At 38.4% G+C, this 9,998-nt stretch overlaps 1 pseudogene; it reads left to right on the forward strand.

The window, feature by feature from the left end:
* Nucleotides 1-8,922: 8,922 nt before the first annotated feature.
* On the forward strand, nt 8,923-9,388 carry LOC114223393 (small ribosomal subunit protein uS10 pseudogene; annotated as a pseudogene).
* Nucleotides 9,389-9,998: the final 610 nt, after the last annotated feature.

Here is a 9,998-nt window from a genome sequence, read left to right on the forward strand (position 1 = left end):
CCAGCCACTTCAAATGCAACCAGGTCTCTAGGTCAGAAAAATCACATTATTTTACGGATGTCAATATCTTTGCCCATTGTGAATAAGGAAACCAGGAATGAACAAATGGATAAATGTTACTCTTATTTTCAAAACATGGTGAAAAGGAAACTTTTTGAGATATTTGATCAATAAATATGACACAAATCACAGTAAAACTTCTAGAACACATTAATAAATGCATCCAATGCAATCATTAGATCTAAGCAAAAGAAGAGAACTAGTATTTATTGTGCTGCTGTGTCAGGCACTGTGGTGGGTGCTTTACCCAATGTTCTTCTCAGTTTAAAATAATCACTGTAGGGATGGTTAGGGGGAAATGTTGCTCTGATTGGCCAGATCTGGGTCATGTGTGCTCCTTGGAAATCATGATGAACCCAATTGAGGGAAGACTGCTTCTCCAGAGGGGAACTGGGATGTCATTACCAAAATGGAAATAGAGGCTAGAAATTCAAGAGGAACATTCACCTACAACAAAATGTAGCCTTTAGCTGCACTAATAGAAGCAAAGCATCCAGATCTCAGGACGCGGAAATGCATGTGTAGTTCTGTCAGTCAGAATTTATCTGCTTGGTTTTATGACACATTTTAAGTGAGACTTCGGTAAGAAGACTATACGTCTTGGTTTTCCCTGAACAGTCCCTGTTTACTTTTTTTGTTGTCTCCCTGTAATTATTAGGCACCCGCTTTATTCTCAAATGTGTCCCAATAATGGAGAAGTAAATTATAAGACAATGCTATATCTTGGCAAATAAGAGAGCATCAGGAGGTGATGTATGTTCAAAATGGTGAAAGCCTGAACTTAAAAAAAAAAAAGTGCTGGAGAAACCAGGGTTGTTTATCCAAAAGAAAGCTATTATGAGGTATGAGAGCTGTCTTCAAATATTTGAAGAATACTCACTTAAAGAGAAGGGCTAGGATAGAATTGTTTTGTGTGATCCCAGAAGACAGCCAGTACCATGCGCAGAGTTTCAAGGAATAGGTTTTATCTTTATATAAGAAAGAAATTTCTGAGCACTGGCTGGAGGGAAGAACCAGAACAGGAGACAGCTTCAGATTCCTGAGAAGGGTTTGTACCCAAGCGTCTGAGGATATAATGATGTGATTGCCATCAGACAACAGATCTTCAAGAGCAAACACAGTCTGACCTAAAACAGAATTTAGGATAAAGCAGTGGATGAAGAGAGGGATTTTTGTGTAATTATAAGATTAGGAGGAGGTGGAAATGGTCCCTTTAGCAGAGCATGCTCCCCGACTGAACCCTGTGATCCAGCCCGTGACGTTGGTGTCATGGGAGGAGCAGCAGTTAAGAGTGTTTCCTCAAAGAGTTACTACTTCAGGTCTACAGCAGCATGGTAATCAGTGGTCATTTTCTCGTGCAAGATAATTTCCTGAACACAGTAATTTCCTGGTCAGGAGAGAGATGTGACCATGAGAAATAGGACATGCCTCCAAACCATTTCAGGTTAGAAAGCCATTATTTGCTGCCCAAACGCCACCAATTAAAAAGCTATTTGAACCAACTCATGTGAGAAGATGGATGCTCACACATCCCTTTCACTATTTGACTAAATGTAAAACAAGCCAATATTCCTGCCAACTCTTCTTCAGCGCTATCATATTATAAAACACAGTTAACAAAGGCTTATTGTTGATTAGAAATTAAACTTCAACTTTAAAATCCTTTTCACTTACTTAGACACATTCATGTTTGTGTTGTCTTGGTCTGAGGAATTTGTGCGTAGGCAAATGAAGGACTCATATGTCCAATAAGGTAGCCAGAAGCCATGTGAGGCTATTTAAATAAATTAATTAAAATTAAAAAAATTAAAAGTGTAGTTCCTTAGTCACATTTCAGTGTTTTTGCTTATAGCCTTATGTGGCTAGTGGCTACCATACAGCACAGATACAGAGCATTTCCATGATTATAGAAAGTTTTATTAAACAACACCATTCTGTAGTCTATATTGAGTTTCTATATATGCTTTTCTCCCTTTTATATAAATGGAATCATTCATTCAATATATACACTTATGTGTCTCAGTTCTTCTGTACATTATGCTTGTGAGTTCTATCTGTGTTTTTGTTTATAACAGTACTTCTTTCATTTCCATTTTAGTAATGAATTATGTCAATAGACAAATTTACTTATCTATTCTAGTCTGGATGGACATTTAGATTATATCCAGTTTTGACGATGACAAATAAAAAGCTGCTATGAAAATTCTTTTGATGCACATATGTATGTGATTTTGTTGAACAGATACCTACTAGGGGAATTGCTCAACCTACTTTTTACCAAAATAGCAAATGAAACAGAATGGAACTGAGTGGAATGGAATGGAATGAAACAGAACATAATATAATGAAGTAGAAATAAGAATACACCACATATAGTAAGGTTAAGTATTGGGTTTTTTTAAGATTTATTTATTTATTTGAGAGAGAGAGAGCACAAGCAGGAGGAGGGGCAGAGGGAGAGGGAGAAGCAGACTCCCTGCTGAGCAGGGAGCCCGACCCGGGGCTCGGTCCCAGGACCCTGGGATCATGACCAGAGTTGAAGGCAGATGCTTAACTGACTGAGCCACCCAGCACCCCAAGTATTGTTTTTCACAAAACTTTCATTCAGTCATACATGTATGCTGAGAAATGATATAAAATGTATTTCTATGGCTCACAATCAATACAATTTGTAAACTCTAGATAAATGATCTCTAAAGTCTTTATTTCTGGACCAAATTGGCCATAAACAAAACTTTGCAGGGTGGTGGGAGTTTTTTCTTTGGGGAGAAGGGTAGGGATAGTTAAGATGAGGGAAAAAGGAAGTCTGCGCTTGGTGGTACCTGTGAACACAGTGGCCCAAGGTGAGTCTTTCCGAAATGGGAGATGGGGGAAAGGCTCCCTTTCCAAAAATGAACTAGACACACGTGTACCAGTATACCAAATCTTTCACTGCATAATTCTAGAAAGCCTTTAAATTGAATACCTCTGGGAGAAGTAACACATCGACACGTAACAGTTCCATGACATGTAAGAGAGATTTTCCTGGGGCTATTTTGAGAAGGCAAAAGAGGTAGAAGGTACAAGGATGTATCTGGCAAACTTGCTCAGTTTCACAGTCTTGCCAGGACCCTATAGAATGGGACCCATGGGCCCTGAGGCTTCCAGTGCTGGGCTGATGTTAACCAACACATACCTGGCTTCACTCCCTAGCACCTGGGCATAAGCATGTAGGCAGAATTCTGAGATCAGGGAATTCAAACACCCAGGCATATTTGTCTTAGTCCTTTGTTACTCAACCTAACTTGGGTCCACCCAGTGGCACATATGCAAAGACAACATTCTCATCATTGACAGCCAGGACTGCAATGTACTCATCACTCTTGTATTCTTTATGCTCATCCTGGTCCCTCTGCCTGGAAAGCCTCTCTCCTTCCTCTTGGGCTACTAAACTCATAGATGTTGCCCTGGCCAGCTCAGCAAACCTGCTTCTTACAATTTCAAGCTAAACCCTCTGCTCCTTTTCCTGTGCATATTACTGCTGTTGTACTAGTGAAATTGTACCTTAAAATCTTTCTCTTTCAATGCCGGTTTGCCCAACTAGCTTTTCCTCATGGGTAATAGTGGTGTTATCTTTGTATCTCTTAGCACCAAGCAATACTAGGCACATAAAAGGCACTTAATAAATAACTGATTAACATAAATGGATTAGAGACAATGTGAAATTGGCTGATGGCTGTGTTCCTCACATATAAGATACAATTTATTTATAAAACACAGAAACTGAACAGCATCAAGAAAAGTAACATGTAACATTACTGCCTAAAAAAAAAAAAAAACCCACTACGGAAGTGTCTCTCCTACTAAGAATTTATTCCTGTGAAAAGCCTTTTCTCTGTGCAACTGGCTTGTTTTTCTTTTCTGAGCAGTGAGAATTTTGTGATTCATCATGCTCACCTCTTTCAAGGCCCGGGAAAATTGAGAGTCAATTGTGCGGTGACTTTACAATTATGAAAGGATTTAAAAAGAGCAGCCAATTCTATGTATTTATTCCTCTTGCCTTTATTTTGTGATCTGACCCTTATTTTTGTTTTGCCCTGATATCACTGTTCCATAAAATGAAATTTATATTTTTTATTTATATATACTTTTTTCTAAACACCTCAAAAATCTTCTAGGAAAAAGTAGGGAGTTTGTAGATAAATAATAACATAAGACAAATCTTTTTAATTATTTACAAAACTACTTTCTTACCTAATTTGGTGAACAAAAATGAAAATTCCATGATAACACTGTGCAAACTTTTTTCTCTATACTTATCCACTCCTGGAAACAAAAAAACACAACCAGTTTGGATCATTCCCCAGATTAAGTATCTACTCTTATTCACAGCTAGTTGGACTCTATTTCAGAAGAAGGAGTCTGATGTGGCTCAAAGATGCCCGCACATTGCCCTTGGCTGCCCTATGACCATGCAACTGCTCAAAACATTCGGCTTCATTTGCAGGATCCCAGCCCAGGAGTCCTGCTCACTATAAACAACATGCCTGATGTCGAAAACACTAATGCACTGAGTCTGAGATAAGAGTCTGCTGCTTCTAGCCATTCAGTCTTGTTAACACTACCAGTTAACATTAGCCTCAAATTTTACTAGGAGAATGTCACAGAAGCCAAAAATCTCTGACTAGTAGCGGGTGAAAAGCAGACCAATTAACAGACATTGGCACCTCCTCACATGTATTTGTTTATAGCCTTAAAGCTCCCTTTGACTAGGTCATGGAAAGTGGGTTTCCTACACATATACCATGACTGTCACTGGACAAGCAAAGATTTATGCTGTACATCAAAGCGAATCTGTGATTCAATTCTTAAAATTCCAATTTAAGTGTAATTCCTTTGAATCATCTTCAAGAAGGCTATTTAATTCGAAAGCAATTGTCTAACAAAGAATTACTCATCAGGATTAGTGTAAACACTTAGGCAAATACACTCATATTTTGGCTTCAGTTATCAATTACATTATCATTAGCAGAATGGTCAGGTAGACCAAATGGAACAGAATATAAAAGTCTAGAAAAAAAAAACATATATTTGGGCGATCTACCATTTGAGGAAAAAAAAAAAGGTTAGATTTCAAAACTTGCCAAATGCCAGACAGACGAAATATTTAAATATAGGAGAGGAATTCATAAAAATAGCAGAAGAAATTTTAAATGTTTAAACAACCTCCAAATTATAAATGTGTTTTTTTTAAAAAAGAACACAAAATTAGAAACCATAAAAAGATTTCATTATATTGAAATTTCATGCCAGCACATCAAAACAAGACTATAGAAAATCCAAAGGCAGATGACAAACGGGGAAAACATTTTGTAAAATACATACTAGGACACCGAAACATTTCTACTTCAGCATCCAAGGCAATATGTGCCAATTACCTGGATTCTAAATGTTGATAAACGGAGTTTGTGAAAACCAATTTTGCAGCCCTTAGCCACTCGTCTACTTCAACACGATCAAAGGGTTTAAGCTGGAGAGGCTAGAAGTTGGAGTTGAGAGAATTTCTTTGGAAAGTGCTGTTGATGTACTCTGGGTAACAGCCGTGAGTGGGGTAGCACTTGTTCCTTCTCTGAAGCCTTGAGAGAGATCATTTAAGACTTCTCAAGGAACTTGGTGTGTTCTTCCTGGTATCGGACTCAACTCTGAATTTTTAAAAAATGCCCACAGGTGGGAGGCGGGCTGAAGCAAGTGTGTGAGCAAACCGGAGAAATATGTCTGGACAATCACAGCAGGTCAAGGTACACAATCTGGAGAACAGGTATAGAATCCACAGTGTGAATATAAACTGGGTGGTGGCTCAATTTTAAAGGGATCAAGGAGGCAACATCAGGGCATCTGCTCTGGGTCATTCAAGCCAAATCTCCTGCTGAAGACAACTGAAAAAAACCTACATAAAAGTTATTTTTAAAGTCCTCTTGAAAGTACTAAAAAGCTAAATGGTAAGGAACGACCTAGCGTAAAGCCTGTGAAAGCTGTAACCCAGTATGGTCAGTCTAGAACCCCATTTTCCCTGGAGCGTGTGTCTCTCCAGCAAAGGCACAGAGAGGTCACACAGTGGTTTTCACAGGGCTCTTGGGGATAGAGGACATCAAAAGAAAGAATCCAGTCCCTGCAAGGACAAGGAATCAAGGCAACCACCCATGGGGTTGACCCAAACCCTAGGATTAAGAATGAATGAAGACTAAACTAGTCCTGGGACCTGGACTCTTGTAGGGGGTCAAGAAAACCTCAAGCACTAAAATTGGATAAAGTTGATACTATATATATATATATATATATATATATATATATATATACACAATGGAATATTACGCAGCCATCAAGAGGAATGAGATCTTGGGCGCCTGGGTGGCTCAGTTGTTTAAGTGACTGCTTTCAGCTCAGGTCATGATCCTGGAGTCCCGGGATTGAGTCCTGCATTGGGCTCCCTGCTCAGTGGGGAGTCTGCTTCTCCCTCTGACTCTCCCCCGTCTCATGCTCTCTCTCTCTATCATTATCTCTCTCAATAAATAAATAAAAACCTTTAAAAAAGAAAAAGGAATGAGATCTTGCCATTTGCAATGACGTGGATGGAACTGGAGGGTGTTATGCTGAGTGAAATAAGTCAATCAGAGAAAGACATGTATCATATGACCTCACTGATATGAGGAATTCTTAATCTCAGGAAACAAACTGAGGGTTGCTGGAGTGGGGGGTGGGTGGGAGGGATGGGGTGGCTGGGTGATGGACATTGCAAAGGGTGTGTGCTATAGTGAGCGCTGTGAAGTGTGCAAGACTGTTGAATCACAGATCTGTACTCTGAAACAAATAATACATTATATGTTAAAAAAAAAGAAGAAGAAGAAGATAGGAGGGGAAGAATGAAGGGGGGTAAATCAGAGGGGGAGACGAACCATGAAAGACGATGGACTCTGAAAAACAAACTGAGGGTTCTAGAGGGGAGGGGGGTGGGGGGATGGGTTAGCCTGGTGATGGGTATTAAAGAGGGCACGTTCTGCATGGAGCACTGGGTGTTATGCACAAACAATGAATCATGGAACACTACATCAAAAACTAATGATGTAATGTACGGTGATTAACACAACAATTAAAAAAAAAGTTGATACCACGTTAGTAGTGCCCCCAGGGGCCAAGCAGAATCAAAAGCTGGAGGAATGTAAAACCATCTTAGGGCTCAAATTTTCCACAAATAATTTTTCCAAAAAAAATGTTCCATACATAATCAAAGAAAACAAGGCTCGTAAAGACATAAGATAACATGAACAAAATCCAGCACAAATAAGAAACAACAGAAAGGGACTCAGAGGGCTATAAATTACCAGACATGGGCTTTAAAACAAGTATGGTCACTATATTCCAGAAAATAAAATCTTGGAGTGAATCTGCAAACTCTAAAGAGTAGCAAGTTTAATAAAGAAACAGAAATTCTAGAACTGAAAGATAAGAAAAAAGTTTAAGAACTTAACAGACAGGATAGCACACCACGATGTGCTTGAGTTTAACATTCAAATGAAGGATTGGTTTAATATTCCAAAATCAATCAATGCAATTCATCATGTTAACAGAATAAAGGAGAAAAAGTGTATCATTTCACTAAACGAATTAAAAACATGTGATCAAATGCAATATCAATTCATGACAAAAACTCTCAGCAAACTAGGAGTAGAAAATTTCCACAATCTGATAAATGTCATCTATTTAAAACCAACAACCAACATCAATTTCAATGATGAAATATTAAACTATGTCCCCCTAAGACTGGGAAAAAGGCAGAAATGACTTCTCCATCATTTCTATTCAACATTGTCCTGCAGGTCTTAGCCACTGTATGAAGACCAGAAGACAAAAGGCAAAAATATTGGAAAGGAAGATGTAGAACTGTTTCTATATTCAGGTAACATTATTATTTATATCCTCATAAATCTAGAAACAAATATTAAATATAAGAAATGAACTTAGCAAGCTAAGGGGATACAATGTTGATATATATATATAATTTTTAAAAAGATTTTATTTATTTATTTGAGAGAGAGAGAGAGCACAAGTGGAAGAGAGTGGAGGGGCAGAGGGAGAGGAGAAGCAGACTCCCCGCTGAGCAGGGGACCCCAAGATCATGACCTGAGAGCTGAAGGTAGATGCTTAACTGAGCCACCCAGGTGCCCCACAATGTTGATATATAAAAACAATTGTATATTTTGTACTCAGGGCAAACAAACAAACAAAAAATGCACAAAAATAAGTCCATTTATAGTAGCATCAAAAAAGGAGAAAATACTTAGGAATAAACTTAACAAAGACTATGCAAACCTGTACAATGAAATGCCTAAGACATAGCTAATAAATATTATTTTTATAAGTGAAATACATGGAGATAAAGACCACGTTTATGCATTGGGAGACTGTAGTATTAGCATACGGATAAACACAGATCAATGGGAGAGAATAGAAAGTATGAAAGACACCCACATTTGTATAGTCAGTTGACGTTTTATAAAGATATCAAGGCTATTCAGTAGGACAAGGATAACCTTTGTCAACACATGGTACTAGAAGAATTGGATATCCATAGGGGAAAAGAATGAACATCACTCAAATATTAATACAAAATGATAAACCTGCATCTAAAAACTAAAACCATAAAAATGCAATAAGGAAACAGAAAATTTTTGCGACCTAGGGGGAGGCAACAATTTCTTAGATAGGATATATAAAGCACATACTACAGAAGAGAAATTGTTAAAGTGGACTTTATCAAAATGAACGAAGTTCTCTGCTTGAAAGACACCATTAAGAGAATGAAAAGACAGCTCTTTGAGGAAGACGCGGTCGCAGCCGCAGCGGAGGTTTGCACGCCCCGCTCCTGCTCCTGACTCACCGCTGTTCGCTCTCACTGAGGAACAAGTCGGTCTGGAAGCCGCGCCGCAGCCATGGCTTTTAAAGACACCGGGAAGACACACCCGTGGAACCGGAGGTGGCGATTCACCGAATTAGAATTACTCTCACCAGCCGCAAAGTAAAATCTTTGGAAAAGGTATGTGCTGACTTGATCAGAGGCGCAAAGGCAAAGAATCTCAAAGTGAAAGGACCGGTTCGTACGCCTACCAAGACTCTGAGAATCACTACAAGAAAAACTCCTTGTGGTGAAGGTTCTAAGACCTGGGATCGTCTTCAGATGAGGATCCACAAGGGACTCATTGATTTGCACAGTCCTTCTGAGATTGTTAAACAGATTACTTCCATCAGTATTGAGCCAGGAGTTGAGGTTGAAGTCACCACTGCAGATGCTTAAATCAACATTTTTAATAAATTGATTATCAGTTGTTAAAAAAAAAAGAAAAGAAAATGAAAAGACAGGTCACAGACTGGGAGAAAGTACTTGCAAATACCTATATCTGATAAAGGACTTATATCCCAAGTATAAAAAGACCTTTCACAATTTAATAAGAAAAACAACTTTAAAGAAAAACGCAAGCCATTTGAATAGATGCTTTACAAAAGAAAATATACAAATGGCCGATAAGCACATAAAAAGGAATATCAGTACCATTAGTGCTCAGGGAAATGCAAATTCAGTACACAACGAGCTATCACTATACACACATCGGAGTGACCAAAAATAAGACTGAAGATACCGACTGTTGGTGAGGATGTAGAACAAATCTAAGTCTTATACACTGATGGTGGGAACCTAAAATTGTACAACTGTTTTGGAAATTGGCGTTTTGAAAAAAAAATGTTAACGTTTTTACATGTAGCATATGACCCAGCCATTCTTCACTACGCATCTACCCAAGATAAATAAAAACACATGTCCACACAAAGGCTTGTACTTGAATGTTCACTGCAGAATTATTTGCTATCTCCAAAAGCTCAAAATGTCCAAGTGAATAAACAAAATG

Source organism: Eumetopias jubatus, unplaced genomic scaffold (genome assembly GCF_037043125.1).
Source record: "Eumetopias jubatus isolate StellerSeaLion01/CBP00866 unplaced genomic scaffold, mEumJub1_p1.0 scaffold_15, whole genome shotgun sequence".
Classification (NCBI taxonomy): domain Eukaryota; kingdom Metazoa; phylum Chordata; class Mammalia; order Carnivora; family Otariidae; genus Eumetopias; species Eumetopias jubatus.